Genomic DNA, 20,170 nt, shown 5'->3' on the forward strand with positions numbered 1-20,170 from the left:
TTTAGAATTGTTAATCGTTCATTTTCTACCGCTTATCCTCACAAGGGTCGCGGGGGTGCTGGAGCCTACCCCAGCTGTCTTAGGGCGAGAGGCGGGATACACCTTGGAGTGGTGGCCAGCCAATCACAGGGCACATATAGACAAACAACCATTCACACTCACATTCATACCTATGGACAATTTGGAGTCACCAATTAACCTAGCATGTTTTTGGAATGTGGGAGGAAACCGGAGTACACGGAGAAAACCCACGCATGCACGGGGAGAACATGCAAACTCCACACAGAGATGGCCGAGGGTGGAATTGAACCCTGGTCTCCTAGCTGTGAGGTCTGCGCGCTAACCACTCGACCGCCGTGCCGCCCTAGAATTGTGTTTGTTGTTTTTGTATTGTTTGCCCCCAAATTAAAGCCAAGCAGTGTTGAGTGTTTTTCATAAGAGTTGTATAATAAAGTAACAGTCTTTTTAATAAGTTGTTGTCAGTAAAATAACATTGTCCTCTATATTTGTCAACTATCCACCTGATCTTTGGTATTCATTTGCCAGATGTCCCTGTCTTGGAGCCTACCTATGTGCTACCTGGAAGTCCTGCAAGGGGTCCACTCATGTACTCTTGGATCCAAAGTGTCCTCAAGAAGGCGTCTTGTCCTCCCGTAAGTTTATAGTTGATATGCTGCATGTTCTCTTGAAATGGTAAGTAAAATAGCCTTTGTCTAAATTTCACAATATCACGTAGCCAATAACGGGGAATTCTGTGCCCCATGAAAAAAAATCACATTGCCCCGCTGCCCCCCATCTTTTATTTTTATTGGAAAAATTATAGTTAATCCATATCAGTATCAGTATTGGCTGATTTCATTCATGCATGATTGGTTTAGAAACTGGTGGCCTAGAACCAGGATAGAAGCATCCCCAGTTGAAAGGCATATTGGAGGTTCCATTGTGTTCTTCACCATGTTCCAATTCTACCTTGTTTTCAAGGAACTTGAGTTCATACAATGTGTTACCGTCATTGCGTTACAAGTCAACCAGATGACTCTATCTTTAAAACTGTTTCATTCTTGACCTAAATGAAACCACATGATTGGATTTAATTGATAATACATTTAGAAAGAGGCACAGTAAAGTTGCACAATGACTCATTTAAATCTATTTAAATCATTGAATCTATTGTTTTTCTGTGGACCCCAACCACAGTGACGTCTTCACTACAAACATGCTGTATCACAATCATTAAATGTACACAAACAAACTAAGCGGTCACAACATTGACACTGTCAGTGAGGACATTGGCTCTAAGAATGTAGTTCTACTCATCCTGTCACTCAAAGTGATCACTGCACTTATTGATACGGTGCAACTATGCCGATTACAGCTGCTAGATTAGAAATGTGAGGACCAGATGAATCATCCTGCTAAGAGGTCTTGCGTCCAAAGTGTTCTGTCCCCTTGGAACATTTGGTTTTGATTTCCAGGGGTGAAAGCTGGACGGCAAAGATCCAGTTGGGGTTTATCAGAGATGCTGGAACGCTGTGTGTTTTCTGCTTTGATGGCTCTTTTTACTGCCAAGATGTGGAAATGTGCCGCTGTGATGTGACTCCATTACAGCTTGGCTAAGAGTCAGTCTCCATGAACACCGAGGTTGAAACCCGGAGACTGAAAAACATGGCCGAGCTACACAACATGAGTCAACAGATTAACTGGCATTCCCTTGAAAGACACCAGTGGAAATGTTGAAGAGACTGAAGTCCACTGAAGGTGTTAAGTGAACAATATTGGAAAATGATCGCCACCATATGTCGGCTCTTTATTACACTGGTCAATATGTTGAAGCTTAAGGTACTCAAAGTATCTGTTGGGATTTTCGCTTTCGTCTATCCCCACACATTTGCGGCTAGGCATTCAGGGCCATTCAAATTTGCAGATGAATAATTTAATAATGAAACCAGTTTTCGGACTGAAACGTGTGGCCCATTTGTGCATGTTTGACTGCTGTGCTTTTATTTTGATGACCGGATGTACCGGATACAGGAAGTATGCGGAATTTGTGTTGCTGAAGTGACCGGAAGGTTGGCTGAGAGTAGGCCTGTCCCGATAACCAATTTTGCTGGTTGATAATTGTGCTGTTAATCGATCACTATGTGATCATTTTGACTTAAAATAAAAGAAAACAATTAAGATTATCATTATGTCACATTTGAGCCACTAGATGGTAGTCAAGTGTAATCGCGAAGCGTCACTGCTTCACACACAATTCCTACTTCTGGTGTCAAAAGAACTACACACACAGCAAAATAAAAGGTGAATAAAAACAATACACTACCAATGTATAATGCAGAATATTAACCAACTACTATATGAGCTTTAATCGTGTTCTTTCCAGCCCCCTGCCTCCTTTTTTTAATTTATTTTTTATTTTTTTTATTTTGAACCGTACAGCAAAGCACTCTGGGGAAACAGGAAATACTCCCAAAGACACTACATTATAAAGATCTTCTCTGTTAAAATGAACCTATTATGCCTTTTCTGACCTATAAATGTAGCTAGAATGGTGTATTCTTGTGTTAAACCATGCCAAAGTTTCAGATAATGAGGTTTGCGCATTTGGAAGTTTGTAATGGCTCAAAATGCCCCGTTTCAAAAGGTGTGGTAAAACTACCCCTTTGTGATGTCAAAGAGAGGCAGACTTCCTTATATGGTTCATAGTTGGGAAACACGGCCCAGTGAGTGTGCATGCCTGGAGGCGGGCCGAGGGTGTGGTAAATGAAAACGGACCGTTTTGGCAGGAAGCACAAATCAAAGGAAATAAAGCGGGAATAGGTGCAGATTCTGGAAAATCTAAAAAGTTTTCTGTGCGGGTTATTGTGTGTTGGTGCTCTATAGGAAACCACAACTCAATACAAAAGGGTATATATAGGAGAAAATGCTCTCTCTCTTCTGTTTTCATTTCATATCGAGCCAATGCACACAAACGCATGCAGAGTGAACCCTCTTATGAGTGCTTTTGTAATTTCTTATGAAAAAACGATGTTTTGAAATGAGAACAGCTTGAAAGTCAATGGTTGGAGGTCCACTGTACAGTACTATGCAAAAGTCTTGGGCCACTAATGGCTTTGTTGTTTTAATGATCTTTTCTCAAAGTCATTTTCACATAGGGCACCAGTAAGTAATAGGACGGATACAGTTTGCAGGATTACATAAAAATGAAATAAAAATTCCATGATATTTAATAAAAATAATGCACCAGCCAAGGAACTTGTTACATTTTAGATGCGGATGTGGCTACAGGTGCGAACGAAAGACTTTTAAGAAAATAATAAATCAAATGATGACGTAAGACTTTTGCACAGTAAAACCTCCAGACTATGATGTCACGCTGTACTCATTTGAATGCATCTGTTTTTGATCATGTTCTGTTCTAGTGGTTGTCATCTATCATCTTTTATGTGCTCCCATGTGCTCATCACTGGAAATGCAGAACCATTCCACAAGATTTAAATAAAGGTTGAATGAAGGAAGAATAGTATAATATACACTATAATTATGTCCTTTAGATGCTACATCAGGATTTATAACTTATCTTAGGAGTTGTGTCGTTAAACCAGTGATGACGCAATCTTCATTCTTAAAAAGGAATATTTGAGGTATTTTAGTGCCAGAGGCTCAATGGTATCAAGAGCAAGCTGTCGCCTGAAACAGGCAATGGTTACATAATACAGTACCTGTTGGTTTGCTGTGAACATGTGATACAGTATATCATGCTATTATTACTGCATGGTGCAGTTTTCCTGACACGCGTCTGTGCTCTATAAAAGTATTTTTGATTTAATCTTTGTGACATGTTTACATGCTACTGAGTTTTATGACAAACTTCCCTCAGTCATGCTTTTTTTTTCCCTCCTAGATGATAAATCACCAAGTGCTTAAAGTTGATGTCCATAAAAATATTGCTCTCGTGGCACCCTCCCAGTGTCATTGTGGCACATGAATAAGGACGCGCAGCCGGAAAGTGCTGCTTTATGAAGAGAACTTCAGTCAGGCACTGCTGGGTGCTGTTTTATGAGTCCTTGGTCAGTTCATGCACAGAACACTTAATGCCGAAACTCTCAACTAAAGGAGCAGACGTCATGTCTGGGCTTCTCTAGGATACCTTTATACGTGAGGGACATTTGCTTGCAACCATACACAATTTGTTGTATCACTCTAGTTTGACCAATGACACTAATACTAATGTGTTAGATCTAACTGCTGGCACTCGCAACCTTCTTTGACCCGATGGTGGGTTCGTTTCAGTCTCAAAAACACGACAGGTCACCAACACGTAGAGGTCAAATTTGGTAGTGTTTCTCACCGTTTTAAATTGCTTTCGTTAGCCCCATGGTGTTGTACTGGAATAATGCACGGACAGCAAGTCAAGGACATTTCGGATGCTTGTTTTGGTCACTCAGTTTTACGTAGTTAACCTTCATACTAGTTTCAGTGCATTATTGTATGAAAACTGAAGCAAAATGACGGAAACCGGATCGTACAAAAGTACTTTTTCAAATGTATGCAGAGGTAAAAAAAAAGAGACAAAAGGTAAAAATGCTTAGTTGTGTGAACAACTTTTGGAAATTATTTTTTTACATTAAATCCTGCAAACCGCTGACAATTCAAAGAAAATACAATTCTCGAATAAAATTTATGGAAAATATATAATTTATCAGTTTATATTTTTTACTGAATTATTAATTTTTTATTTATTGACTCTCATCAACTTTTAGATTTTCATGAAGGAAGAGGATTTTCAAGCTCAGGCGTCTTCTTAGCACTATAGCTAACCATGATTACCGCTGGCCAAAGGCCGGCTTGCACTGTATGTCTTATGTTTATGGTTTACACGTGTAGACAGTTGAACATTCTGTGCTTCATTGACCGTGTTCCGTGTACACGCCTCCGTACCAAATGTTCCATACAGAAAAATCTGTTACACCCCTACTGCATTGTACTTGACTCAAACTTTTTTCAGATAAAGACCCAAGTTGGAAACGTGGTTCCTCCCCGGAATCGACTGTTTTCCCATAATACCAACATGTACTCCTACATGAACAAAGAACATTATCAATATTTTTTTGAGGATCAATAAATTTCCAAACTGACCTAGCTGTTCTAAGAAACGAGCTGCAATGGAACAAGACGTGCCTGGACGTCTGTCTGGTGCACGTACAACCAGGTGCTTTCAATCTGCTTCCCCACAAGATAAAATGTCCTTACATGGATCTATGTTTAGTCCAAAGATTACTATTGTGCCATTTATTTCTTCCTAAATAGAGGAATAAAGTACTCATCAGCAGGGTTCTGAGTTAATGGAAACTGGCTTGCACTTTTAATGAGCACATCATTCCAGTTTACAGTTGTTGCCGGCAACATCATTCTTTCAAGGCTTTATACTTTGGGCTCAGAATAAATGGAAATAAATAAACTCTTCAGGCACGTGGAGACTTTATAAGGCTGGCAGCAGATGTGAGGTGTACCTTTTCTATTAAACAAATCTATTTAAAGTCAAAAATGTTACTTTTAAAACTTTATAAGTTTCATGTCAGCCTGTCTAGCGGTGCATATTATATAACATCAGTGAAATGAATGTAGATGTAATACACTATCTAATATAATTAGAACACTTTGGTTTTTGCACTCATTTTTCAAAGACCTATAGTGTGTATAGCAGGGGTGGGCAAACTTTTTGACTCACGGGCCGCATTGATATGACAAAATTTACCGGGGGGGGGGGGCAGACTATATATTTTACACGTAACAGTCCACCTGGTATTATTGTATCTGTAAAATTGTCATGCAATCTGCTATTATTATTTATTATTTTATATTTATATTTAAATATTTTAAAAATAATAAAATATTATAATATATATTATAAAATATTATAAAAAATATTTATTATTATAAAAAATATTATAAAATATTATAATAATTACAAATAATGTAAATGTAAAATAATGTAAAATATGCAAATATAACAATAATATTATATATAATAATTAGCATTAATATAATAATTATAATAATCATAATAGTTCTAATAATAATTATAATAATCTAATAATAATCTAATAATAATCTAATAATAATAATTATTATTATTATTATTATTATTATGTGCTTGTGTCCCTTTTTTCAGGAGCACTTTGTAAACAACAGACCATGTCAAAAAACGAAATTGATAAAACCATCAAAAGGTTGGCTCAGGCCATGATGCCAGGTTGTATGTTGAGTTTAAATGAAATACTTTGGAAAGATTGGGCGGGCCGTATTCAAACACTTGGCGGGCCGGATGTGGCCCCCGGGCCGTAGTTTGCCCACCCCTGGTGTATAGGTATGTACGTATAATCTAACCACCTCACAGGTGAAATAAAAGGCTGTTCCTGAATACATCCATTCATAGCTAACCCAGCTGACTTCGGGCAAGAGGCATGGTACACCCTGGACTGGTCACCAGCCAACTGCAGGCCACTCCAAAATGTGCAGTTTAACTGTATTGTGGGTGGTCCTGGAGGGGGGGGGGATTTGAAAACTAGTCTGTCTCTTGTGTGACAACTATTTGCCTCAAATACCGTATACGCCTATCCAGAGCATCCCAAACATGCTCACGATCTTCAAAATGCCATCCATAAAATGCACCTGTGTTTGTCGTCCATAACACACGCACCTGCCATCCACAACACGGGTGCATTTTACTCTATTGATGGTATTTTGAACGCATGGAGATGGGTTGTTGTTGTCATTCATCAGCATGATGATGCATGGCCCCATGTTGCAACAATCTGCACACGATTCCTGGAAGTTGAAGACATCTGTAAAGGTTTACTATTCTCCTCCCTGTAACATTTGGACTTGTTAGCAGAGAGATAACAGGTTTTCAATAAAGACGGCAATTGAGTTCAGGACTAGTACATTCAACCTCTTTTTGGCAATAGACTGCAAAGAACTATCATCGGTCTTTGATAGAAACGTTCAAATACTACACAGTGATACCACCATGTGTGTGTTTAATGAAAAAAAAAAATCTTTAAAAGAAAAGCACAAGATTATTTCAATTTTTCTGTGCCTAGGTAAAGATCTGTGACTCACTCTGCAACCCCTCAATTGAGAATCACTGCTCTAGAAAATGTACATTTTGTACCATGCATTATCAATGTCGTCATCTATGAGGATTCTCCTGTTAGCCGTTAGTCACAACTCTGCACATTAGAAATAATTGTTGGAAAATGACACGCTTTGTCCTATTCTTCAGAACACTCTGCACATTTTGAGCACTACTGTTGCCAAGCAGGCGACATCATCTGCAAACAACCCTCATTCAAACATGTATCTGTGAGAACATCAACATGGTGTCACAGACTGGAGCCTCACTGCTAACTTAGTGACTCCCTCCAACTAAAGATTGGCAGCACATTTTACATGAAGTCTCTTAACAGGAAATGGCACGCAAGAACAGGGATGTGTTTGGGAGGAAAACTGGCATCATTTCCTGGCTGCTTCCTGTCAAATTGGAGAATCAACTGATTTATTTTCAGCCATGTTCGTATGGACTGACAAGTAACAAATGTGCTCCGATTGCTTCCACATTTTCGGATTGGATTTATCCAGCTTTGGCTTTTGTTTTTGCAGCTTATTTTCACCCCACTTTAAGAAGAGTCAGGTTAACCTCCCAAAACCAAACAAAACAAAACCATGGTGCTGATAAAGAGCAATAACAAAGAAACCAGGAACAGACTGACCAGGATCTGACAGTAACACAATCTGATTGACAAAGGCACAGCACGCATTGTGCGAACATGAGCTTACTTACATGTTACATGTGTATTAACATGAAGTGACACTAATAAGAAACATAAGCGAAATAAAAAAAAATACTATGCTGAGCTAAAGTCTGTCTTGGGAGGCATTCTAGTGTGTTAGTGAGCTTTGTTGAGTGGAAAGCTGGACTTGACTGTTTAGCAAAGGTGGCGGTCTTTTAAAGAAGCTGTATCACCATGGTAACTTAGGCTAAACTCATAACATGGTCGGGCTATCACCTTCTAAAATCAGCTAGAAAAGTAACACTGCTTCATTGTTCATCCAATTTGGAGATGGCGTCAGCATTTTTTTTTAGCACCAACACAGCTCCTGAGGGGGAATAAAAAGCATTCCCTGATTATATTATCCATCTGTAAGCAAGATCAATTTTGAGACAAGGGAACACGTTAGATATGCTCATGTTTTCAGTCAAGCACCAGGATTAAACTCATTCATTCATTCATTTTCTACCGCTTTTCCTCACGAGGGTCGCGGGGGTGCTGGAGCCTATCCCAGCTGTCTTCGGGCGAGAGGCGGGGTACACCCTGGACTGGTCGCCAGCCAATCACAGGGCACATATAGACAAACAACCATTCACACTCACATTCATACCTATGGACAATTTGGAGTCGCCAATTAACCTAGCATGTTTTTGGAATGTGGGAGGAAACCGGAGTACCCGGAGAAAACCCACGCATGCACGGGGAGAACATGCAAACTCCACACAGAGATGGCCGAGGGTGGGAATTGAATCCTAGTCTCCTAGCTGTGAGGTCTGCGCGCTAACCACGAAACCGCCGTAATATAAAATAAGAATATTAAGGCCAATGTTGGCAGATGTCACAGCAGTCCTTGCATGAGTACTCGGCCCGTTTAGTCTTCTTATCGTAACATATTTGCTGGAGGAATAAACAGTCTGAGACAGCAATCAACTGGATGAAAATACTTGTTTATTAAAATCACCATTGTACCTTCTGCTAACTTGCCCAATCTTTGAGGTCACTGGTATGTGTGATTGGCAGGAGGAAAAGCTCAGATTCTCTTGGGGACGAAGTCATCTGGGGCCACCTGTTGGTTTGACCGTGTAAATCTGTGGAGCCGTATACTGTATGACGACCCGTCTTCTTCAGACTTGCATCAATACGGTATGTTTTCTTCCATCTCCAGTCTTTGTCGACGTACGGTGGGTTAGCAGTCGCGGTTTCACAATCTGATATTGATATTGGGCGGATATCAGCAAAAAAACGAGTATCATTATAATGGCCTGGATCTACAATGTCTGATATTGTTAGTCTCTTGATCAAGCCACACTACAAGATAAGTAATGAAAGTATGTGTGGTTCATGTCTTTTTATCGTATTAATGTTAGTCTCCCTGGCCAGGAAACTAACAATTGAAAATAGGGTCTTGACTAATGTATAATGTGTGTGTTTTACAAAATGGCATTGTCCCCTACAAATGAACTAATCTAATCTAGCTCAAGTCAGCCCAAGAGAAGTCCACCTGCCTCATTAGGTCATCCACAGGACAAGATACAGCCTCAAGGGCTTCCTGTCACAAGCACTAAAACTAACAAGGGTGTGTTAGGATGCCCCTTTTAAAAACATATCCTTGGGGAAAATTAGGCAACATGTGCTTGCAAGGATAATGTTAAATGTCTTCTTGAGTGATTTCTAGTTGAGTGTAAAATTAAACAAATTAAAATGCAAAAAGTATGTCACAAACAGGCTCACGCTTACATGGAATTTTATCTTTCATCTTCATTATTGCTTTTGCATGTACATACACACGTCCTCAGTACGGTGTTCAAACACTCCAATACATGTATTCAAAAAGTAATTTTGGTATGTGAACTCAAGGCTTGCTCGGGAACTACTATGAGCAAACCTTGACTGTTACGACCATCATGAAGCATAGAGATGCTATTGTAACGTCTACCCAGACACATAATGATGTGGAGGAGGTCGTCGATCAACAATCTCTCTTTGTTGAAAACACAAACGAGTCAGCAGAACCACACCAACGCAACATCAACACAAAACAAATATCTTGTTCTGTATACAGTGTGAGTGGCTTCAGTGATCATTTGAGTATTGAGTACTCTTGACACGGCTTTCTGTGTAGAAAGAACACCAGCATCTCATGTTTCACTTCTTCACATAACATATATGTACAGTTTCTCATCTTGTTCTATAGAAGCACAAATTGCAGACTGTGCTGGAGACTTTTGGTGCCAATGATAGCCACAAACTATAGTTTACAGACAGCCTATCTATTTACATCAAAGAGACTTTGGAGCAGATGCGTGTAAATCAGACGACTCAGGCTTTGGCAATTTGCAGTGTATTAATTGAAAACATGCATGTTAGATATTGCACAGTAGTCAGGATGTTGCAATGGAATGCTGTTGATCATGTTGTGACCTACAAAATGTGCTTGTGTACACTCTAATACATTTTGTGGTAATACATATACAAACAATACAAAAAAAATACAAACAATTAACCCACAATTTTGTAGTTTTCAGTCATGTAGAACTTGAGAACGGCATCATGCTAACGACTAGTTTCTTAGATTTGATAGAAGTGTACAATAATTAGTGTAGGATGCTGCTCATTGACAACGTATCAGTATCTGAATGGGGCCACTTCTTCCTGTTTGGACCATACGTGATTCTGCATCCCTTACAGAATTTACTCCCACTTTGTCTTAAGTAAACTGACCAGTTTAACGACACTGATTGCAGCTGCTGCAGATCTGCCTGCACAGGAAGTTGTTTATGTGATTTAGTTGAGTTATTTAGAAGGTGAATATCTATTCTGTAACCAGGCCAAAACATTGTGAACAGACATTGAGGTCATTGAGTACAAATGAAAAAAATACAGTACATATATAGTCGTTAATTTGACATGTCACTTACTGAAAAGTAAATTGCGACTTTTTTGCTGTCAACAAAAGACATTGAGCCAAAGTGCAATCATTTTGTTCCCATAGAATCTTATTGCTTGGCAATCCCAGCATACATTCTGTATGCTGAGTGAAGGAATTGGTCACAAATACTGTATGTGGGCCCTATCCTGCCCTGGTCAAGCCTTTCAGAATGGGTTTTGTATCTTCAACCTTTAATTGTACATGATGAGTGGCATCTTATGTAACACTGTCTTTTGGACAAGGTTGTACAGAAAAGACACACACATACACACTAGATCCTTCTGTTCCATACATGCCTTTTGAATTCAGGAGAAATATTTCATCTCGCCCAGACCGTGAAAGTATGATGAAAGTGACGATTCCCTCAATGTTTCTACGTCCACATATTTGACTATGTTCCTAAATAGGGTTTGTGCTCCATTATTCTTCCTGTTGCAGCTGTCTGTACATAGACTTGGGAAAACGTAGGAGGAAAAATATCTCCTTCAGGGGATGAACAGGAACATCAATCTTAAGACCTTTAGCCACACATTTCTAAAAACCGTTTCACTTCCCATGGGTTAAAAAAAACAAAAAAAAGATGCATTTCACTCAAATAATGTTAATTCACATAAACATGCATTTGTAGACTCTCAAAGCATTCAAACCTGCTGCCTTCTTGTTATCAGTGTTGCTCCAGTAAGAAAAGTAGCTTCGTTCTGTCGCAAGATGATGTCATCGGCTAATGTGCATATTATTTGCATATGATGTTGTTACAGTTTAACTTTTTGACTGGTGGGCTGCAAAACCAACAAGACAAACTAAATATATGTATACTAATACATAGTATGTACATATATATACACACAAGCTAAACTATGAATGTGTGATGTATTATTTGATGGAATACATTTTAGATAAATAATAAACCTTGCATTTTAAAGGTTAAAAATGACAATTTCTCTTTCATAAAATCTACAGTATCTGCTTTTTCCTGAGTTGTGGGTACTGTGTGTGTATGTAGTGTTTGTGTGGTGTAGTAAGACATTATAGAGCTTGTGTGTGTATGTGTGTGTGCGCACAGGTACAGGTTTTTAAATTACAGCCATGAGGTAAGTTTGTGGCTTCACACCTGGAGAGAAATAAGCGGTGGAGAGTGAATTTTCTAGAACTGTAATTGAAGCCGTCATGTGGAATCACATGAAGGGAGAAGATCAGAGGTTTAGAAAGTTGTATCTTTATTAGAGTTAACTGAAGGTTTGTGCAAAGGTATAAATTAGAGGACACGTGGCTGCACCTGCAACTATGCAGGATGTGCAGAGGAATCTTGACGTTACCTACTGCTATCTACTGCTACCTACTGCTAGAATCCATGCATGATGTTGCTCCATTGAAATGGCACGCTGAATTGGTTCTCATTATATTTTTAATGGTTTTTTGGAATCATGTCACATAAGGAGCTTTACTGTGAATTTAAAAGGAAAGCTTACTAAAATTGCATGGTATTAGTAGTTTATAAAACTATAGGTTAACTATTTTTTGTATTTATTGGTTGTACTGAATCAGGGATCTCAAATTCACAGGACCATATTTTGTGGCTCCCCAATTAGATTAGATTCCGCCATACCATGTCCGACAACACTTCCATGTGGAAGTGGTACATTTTTGGATTCTTACTTTGTCCTTCTTCCAAGATAGCGAAGTGTACAGGTGATCAAAGGTATGTTACTTTATGTTTACAGTGCTCTAATAATATAAAAAACAATATTTAGAAAGTCACACCCAGGTTTTCTATGCTCTACGAAAATAATCAGTTGTATTAATATTGAATCCTACTTTCCGGAAATTGTTCAGGTCTGGAACTAATGACTGTATTATTGTTATTCATCAACAATAAGTAGAACAGGTTTTTACAAGTACCCCTTTTGCACTAAATCCAACTAGATTTTGGGAAAAACAGGCTGATCCAAGTGAGGGTAACGTGGTAGAAGGGCTGGTGGTGCTAATTTCACTGAGCGCCAGTCTCTTTATTGTACATTTTTACACTCGGCTTCCCACCCTTACCTAATTTTATGGCCGGATTTATGTTTTGTGTGACACCATTTAGTGGGAGTGCATCTTTCCATGTGGAACTGTTTTGCTGTGAACTAATGGCTTTCACAGGTGCTTGGAGTTGTGTGCGATACCTCATTGTCCAATAGCCTCATTTGCAGTGGCAGACGGACCTTCAGTGGGGACACAGTCCACCTCTTATTACCACCATTATCACGTCACAATTACACAAACTAATATACATTATGTGGTATTCCAGAATTGGTGATGAATACCATTATTGCTAAAGCAGCAAACCCAGTCGACCCTTTATACACATACTAGAAACAGTGTAATCACACTGTTGGGAATAAATTACTACATCTTAATGGGATAAATACTAGTTGTAAATGTAGGTCAGTGCTTTTGATGTCTAGGCCTGCAGAGAACACATTACTGGCCTTGAAGGCACACCACGGCCTTTTTTCTATTAGGGTACATAATTGTTTGGTTTTGTTGTTTTTGCTGCACTTTTGCACAACAATATTATGTTCGTATGTCAGATGGATTACCTGTGGGTCGTTTGTGTATTTGTGGTTTTAGAGCTGGTGTTGTACCACATTTGAATTGTAAGCAATAACTCCAGGAAGAAGGGAAATTAGGATTGTCTCTGAATGAGTCACTGCATCATCGGTGGAATGATGTCAATTGACTCCTCACAGCTGAGTGTGTGTGTGAGTGTTTTGTTGGCACCGTGAGCGTCACCGGGGCCTTCTGGACCCAAGCTGTTGTTTTGAGTTCACACACGTACATGCAAACGTATTTTATAATCTCACTCGAGTACACAAATAGTAAAAATGCTGATTTATTCTAACGGCAACACCCTTCAAACGTATTTTCCTTTTTTTCTAACTAACAAGTCTCATCTGCTGAGTGGACCGAGTACATCGGTCGTCCTTAAACGGGGGTCACGCTCAGCGCAGCTTCACTTGATAAATGTTTAGCTTGTTATGGCCCTTGACCTTATGAAACTAATGATTAACATTAGCCACCTGCTCAGAGAAGGAACTAAATATTTGAATTGGAAAATAATGAAAGACCATCTCAGACTAATATTCTTTGTGTGAGTGATTTAGTACAGTGATGGCAACACTGCATATTGAAATTAATGTCATACAAGACCACCCAAGCACATCTCTGTATTAACAGGCCAAATTGTGGCTCATAAAGAGCATAACTACTACCTACCGACTTCCTGTAAAATCTAGAAACTATAATTAGTGTATGAACACCAATTTCAAAAGTTATAGCACAAATATACCCAAGCAGCTACAAGATGTCTATTTGCACCATGATGAAATTTATTTAAAGTTAATTCATATATCTATCAAGCCTCAGGTTTTGAATGCCCCAGTTTGGGTATGATTTGGTTTTTGATTAAATATTCACCAAAAGTCGGTTTTCTTACTCTGTCTTGGTTATTATGGTGTATTAAACTAGTCCGTTTGCCATAATTGAGTGCTCAAACTGAGCATGCGACATGTTGGTGACTCACTTTTAATAGTGTGACAGCGAGCACCAGCAGTCTAGTCATTTTCAAGAAACAACTCATTGCAAAGTGTGGTGTATACTGTACTGTATACTGTGCATACTATACCTCAGTTTTCGTTATTATGGTGATTCCAAAAAACTGAAACAAAGCTTTTTCCACACCCAAAATTTAGAAAATGCATTTTGCATACAGTAATAGTTTTAGACATAAAAACACACAACGCAAAATTATAAATGATGAATGCAAAGTATAAATAAACATTTAACATCACTTTTGTCTTTACTGAAGACCTGTAATGGTGAAGAGGGAGGAGTGGGAGAGGACATAATGAGTTCTTTATTCAATTTACTTGTTTCCACCTTTTGCAACTTAAAGCACTGTGGCGTGAAAAAGTGTTTGCCCCATTGCTGATTTCTTAATTTTATTTTTACATGTTTATCACACTTAAATATTTCAGATAATCAAAAAATTGTAACATTAGTCAGAGACAACACAGCTGCACACAAAATGGGTTTTTAAAATGAAACATTTGATTAAAAACCCTACATGGCCCTGTGTGAAAAAGTGATTGCCCCTCGTTATTAAATCATAACTGACATTAATTGAGCTCTATCAGTGCAGTAATGGTTATGAAGCCATTTCAAAAGAGACTCCAGCAAACCACAGCGAGAGCCATTACAAATGGCGAAAACATGGAACAGTGGTGAACCTTCCAAGAAGTGGTCACAAAAGACCCCACAACATCTAAAGAACTGCAGGCCTGACTTGCCTCAGTTAATGTCAAAGTTCATTATTTCACCATGAGGAAGACACCAGGCACAAATGGCCTGCTGGATGAAAACCACTGCTGAGCAAAACAACATTAAGGCTCATCTCAATTTAGCCAGAAAACATCTTCATGATCTCTAACACCTTTTGGGAAAATACTGGTCTGACGAGACAAAAGTTGAAATTTTTGAAAGGTGTTTGTCCCATTACATCTGGCATATTTCATAAAAAACATCATACCAACAGTCAAATATGGTGGTGGTAGTGTGATGGTCTGGGGCTGTTTTCCTGTTGAAAGACCTGGAAGACTTGCTGTGGTAAATGGAACCATGAATTCTGCTGTCCAAAAAAATAAAGACTTTGGAGAGGCCTGGTCAAAGTCCAGACCTGAATCCTATTGAGATGCAGTGGCATGACTTTAAAAGGTGCTTTATGTTGGAAAAAAACCTCCAATGTGGCTGAATTACAACAATTCTGCAAAAATGAGTGCGCCACCATTCCTCCACAGTGCTGTAAGAGACCCATTGCAAGTTATTGCAAACACTTAGTTCAGGGGTCGGGAACCTTTTTGGCTAAGAGAGCCATGAAGGCCAGATATTTTAAAATGTGTATCTATGAGAGCCATATACATTTTTTTAAACATTGAATGCAATAAAATGTGTGCATTTTTATGTAAGACCAACAGTTTTAGATAATGGGCTCTAATTACGTAGACCAGGCACACTACCCCACGCCAATGGGGTGTGGCCAGCACACTTTCGTGAGCAGCGCAGTGTCTAATAATAAATCAAATACTTGCTGCCATTAATACAACTTCTGCTGCTGCATAGTTTTGCACCATACTCAGTATATTTCATTCTTTTGGCCATCTTTGCCAGAAGGCTTGGTTCTGCAGCTTTAGCTAGGTGACTATTTGACTAAAGGAGAAAAGTTTATATTTACATGTTGACATCTCAATGACCGAGGTAGACTACCGCATTACCCAGTAATAATCGAGTTTTGGTGTTTGACCTGGAAAATATCAGGAAAGATGGATATGGTTGGCCGTATTGCAGTAGAAAATAGATGGACGAATTCAAATGCATCAAAAAGTTGTTGATTTTTAATATTTTTAACAGTCATTTCTGTGATGTTTACTTTAAAATGTTAGCAAAAATACATTTTTATTGTGGTAAGAAATGCTTGAGAGCCAGATACAGTCATCAAAAGAGCCCTACCTGGCTCCCGAGCCATAGGTTCCCTACCTCTGACTTAGTTGTTGCTGCTAAGGGTGGCCCAACCAGTTATTAGGGTTAGGTGGGCAATCACTTTTTCACACATCATCGCCATGTAGTTTTGGAATTTCTTCCTTCAATAGTAAAAAGTATCATTTAAAAACTGAATTCCGTGTTTGTGTGTTGTCGTTGACTAATATTTACATTTGTTTGATGCTCTGAAAAGTTCAAGTATGACGAAAAAATTAGAAATCGGGAAGGGGTAAACACTTTTTCACACCACTGTTTATCAGCTACTCAGGGAATACAGTGGCCTTTCTAGCAATTTACTTAAAAAAAAAAAAAAATCAAACTGAAGCCAATTGTCCAAACTTATGGAAATAATTTAACCTGATTAGTAACATTTTTTTTCTGACAAACTCTTGACATTGAGCTGTTGATGATGGCTTCCAGGCTCGAGTCCAATGAGGAAGAATACATCAGTTGCATCCACCCATCTCTGACTCCATTTATTCTCAATGGACAAAGGATCCCCAGTCAACATGTCTGTGAATGCGTTTTACTGCACGTACAGCAAAGCCACACACGTCCAAACATCCGGGCCTGGTGTCAAAATGTGTTTGATGCCTCTGCGTGCGCTACCTATCAAAATATCAACCACTACTAAGGAGGCCAGGAACAAAAAAAAAAAGCGGATATTCTCCAAAATGATAATTATGTGTTGTCGACATGTGGACAACGGCCAAAACGAAAACAGTATGAAAGACCGTTTCCATGCTATTGTGGGTTAGAAGGGATTTCATTTCAAGGACAATGACTCACTTCCCAAATGACCCACTTTTTTGTATGGTATGTAACTAGGAAACACTAACTAGGAAAACCACCAGGAATTATTTTATACCATGGCTAACCTCATTTACCACTTTGGTTTACTCTCTTTCGGGCACAGTCCTTCTCTCATCTTTGAAAGGAAGCCTGATGACATTTTAATCTCCAGGTTGACTTCTTCCTTCTCTAATCATTTAAGACACAATTGCAACATATTTTGCAGAGATGACTGACTGGTGTATGCACTATGAATGCTCTGATACATTGCCCACTGATTTTAGTATTGGCCAGTTTCCGTAAAAATATGATTGGCATATGCCAATAACTGCCTTTTGAAAGCCGATGACACCAACCGCTTGTGTGGCGGCGACATGACAATCCATGTCATGACAACATAAATGTACAGTACATGTATGTTGAGTCACATTTAGCCGATAAGATACCTCATTGGTTTTCCTTATGTGAAACATGAACTAATTTCTTTCCCTTTTCTGCGCATTCTAGCACAAGAAAATGAGTGAATATGAGCTAGTGAACAATGGATGTCATGGGATATACATATTTTGACACTAAAGCCCTCACAAAAAACCTAAAAAAATGGTGACTGTGTGCCATTCACATAATGGACTTTTATATTAACCTTTTATCTAAAGTACAGTGAAGACTTAGAATGAAGCACAGTTGACATGAACTCACTGATGTCATCTCCTTATCTGGCACACTGGCTTAGACCCAAACCACACCTGCACCAAAGCCATCCTTAGACCTCTGTGTGCTGAAAGGGCCCTGAGCCGCTATGACAGCCCTAATGAAGACATCCACATCCGTTTTAGATTAACCCTGACTGATGCTGCTGTCAGCCAGCCACCCATAGCCCGTGGGTCAATGTGCGTTGAGCGAAGGATGCAAAAAAGATGAATATCCTCATCCAGACGTGTGTGCACTTGATAAGCCAGTGTCCTAGCCTCCACAATAGACTTTTTACAGCTGCAATGCAAGAAAATAAGATACCTATGAGTCCAGATTATTAATGAATTATTAATGAATAGTTAACTAAGAACTCTTCAAATTTTACCTCAACTTGCAGTCTAGTTGCCCAAAGTTCCTTGATGAACTTTCATTGGACAAGCTTCAACTTGTGGATGCCGCGGCATCCTTAGCATTTCCTTGTATTGGCTAATGGACCAGCAGGCTCTCTACATCCGAGAATGAAAAAAATGTGTATTTTATGATTTCTGTCCCATATGTTCAGCATTAAAACATTTCCATTTATTCAAAGAAAGATATTTCATATTCTTTGTTGGAGCCTTTATTATCCATGTAAAAAGTACAGTGACAATACTGTCATAGCTCAGCATCAATGTTTTGCAAATGTCCTTTGTGAACTTTTTTCTCCCCTTAAAGAACCCATCTGCTTTATATTGTGACTTGTGAAATAAACGTAAAAAAAGAAAGAAAACCTGGTAATAGTCATACAGTTAATCAACCACGTGTGGTTAAAAAAAAAAAGAAAAAAACGTATGCACAGTGGACTGCATGAAACAATTAAATGAAAGCCTTGCACTGACATAAGAAAATAAATTGAAAAAAAACGATGCTGTGCAATGACACTTGATAGTATCACAATGGAATGTGAACCGTTTCCCTAAAACCATCCCAGACTGAGGTGGCTGAAACAAAACAGACAATTTTCCCTGTCAACAATATAATGTCACCTATAATGATAACCAGTGCCCACTATCAAATCTACTACAAATGCATCAAAGCAAAACTTTAGGTGCCCTATTTTCTACACCATAAAGTGCACTGTACTACATATAAGGGACATGCTAAAACATACGGGCTACAAAAAAAAAAAAGGCAACGGAAGCAAAACACTGAGTATAGTTGAACTTTATTCTACTATTTAACAATACATTCACTGTATTATTTAAATTATCTTTGTCACAAGTCCCATCTTCTGTATCTGAATTGAACAGTTCCCTCACATTCTGTGAGGAAGTGGTAATTTATTGGCTTGAACCCCTTTCATAAGTTTAGAATAAATTGGAAGCTAAGTAGTTAGCTCACCTGCATGATATGCTTAAAGTGGTAGACATCTGTGTACCTGCAGTGATTCCCTAGACCAGGGGTGCTCACACTTTTTCAGCATGCGAGCTACTTTTAAAATGACCGAGTCAAAATGACCTACCCACTACAAAAATGCAAAACATCTATTTATTTTCAAATGTATTGAGGATTATTTGTACGTACAATGTATGTTGATGTACCTTACATAACCAAATGAGCCAATATTGGAAAACACACATAATTAACTATTAACATTTTTTGTAATTACCTGAGTTTACTTTGATGACTTGCACTGAATTGAATCAGCCAGGGATGCATAGTCCGGACAGTAGCTGCTGATAGCCAGGTTAGCCAGGCAAACGCACTTCGAAAAAGACATTGTGAAAAAAAAAGTCCACCTCCCATTCCGTATGGAAGTGATATGTTTTTGCCTTTTTACTTGGTCCAGCTACTTCACTCATTTTAGTGACCATAAACTTTAGCGAGGGCTTAAAATCTGACGCAATTCGCCGACTAGCTTAGCACTTTGCATCGTTGTTTACGCATGAGCGGTGACCTAAAGGTCAAAATTCAGTTGTCATCTGACTGGTTGTCCTGTATGTCAATCAAGTAACGGGGATGGATGATAGGCTGACATCGTAAGTTCTGCTGCACTTAGAGACGTTGTTTGATTTGATTGGTCACCCGAAGGGCAACATTCAGTCGTCATCTGAATGGCTGCCCTGTATATCAATCAAGTGACGGCATTGATGCTAGGATGATATTTTTTTAATGTCACGCCGCGATCGACCAGTACCACCTCCGCGATCGACCGGTAGATCGCGATCGACTTAATGAGCACTCCTGCTCTAGACTGTACATTTAGCAATGTGGTATAAAATACTATTAAACTGTTATTACTTTAGGCTGTTTGTATTGTTTATTTTTAGATGTTTATTTTTTACTGTTTAACTGGTTCTGTCCT

General features: G+C 38.8%; 1 protein-coding gene across 2 annotated transcripts in view; it reads left to right on the top strand.

The window, feature by feature from the left end:
• Positions 1-555: 555 nt before the first annotated feature.
• LOC131138839 (uncharacterized) overlaps positions 556-20,170 on the top strand; it is a 57,175-nt gene continuing 37,560 nt past the window's right edge. For both annotated transcript variants that reach the window (XM_078787790.1, XM_078787789.1), the window contains exons 1-2: positions 556-693; positions 8,856-8,978. The gene's annotated coding sequence lies outside the window, so the exon portion shown is untranslated. The remainder of the gene's footprint in view (positions 694-8,855; positions 8,979-20,170) is intronic.

The sequence above is a fragment of the Doryrhamphus excisus genome, linkage group LG21, assembly GCF_037039965.1.
Source record: "Doryrhamphus excisus strain RoL-2023G ecotype Guam linkage group LG21, RoL_Dexc_Guam_v1.1, whole genome shotgun sequence".
NCBI lineage: Eukaryota > Metazoa > Chordata > Actinopteri > Syngnathiformes > Syngnathidae > Doryrhamphus > Doryrhamphus excisus.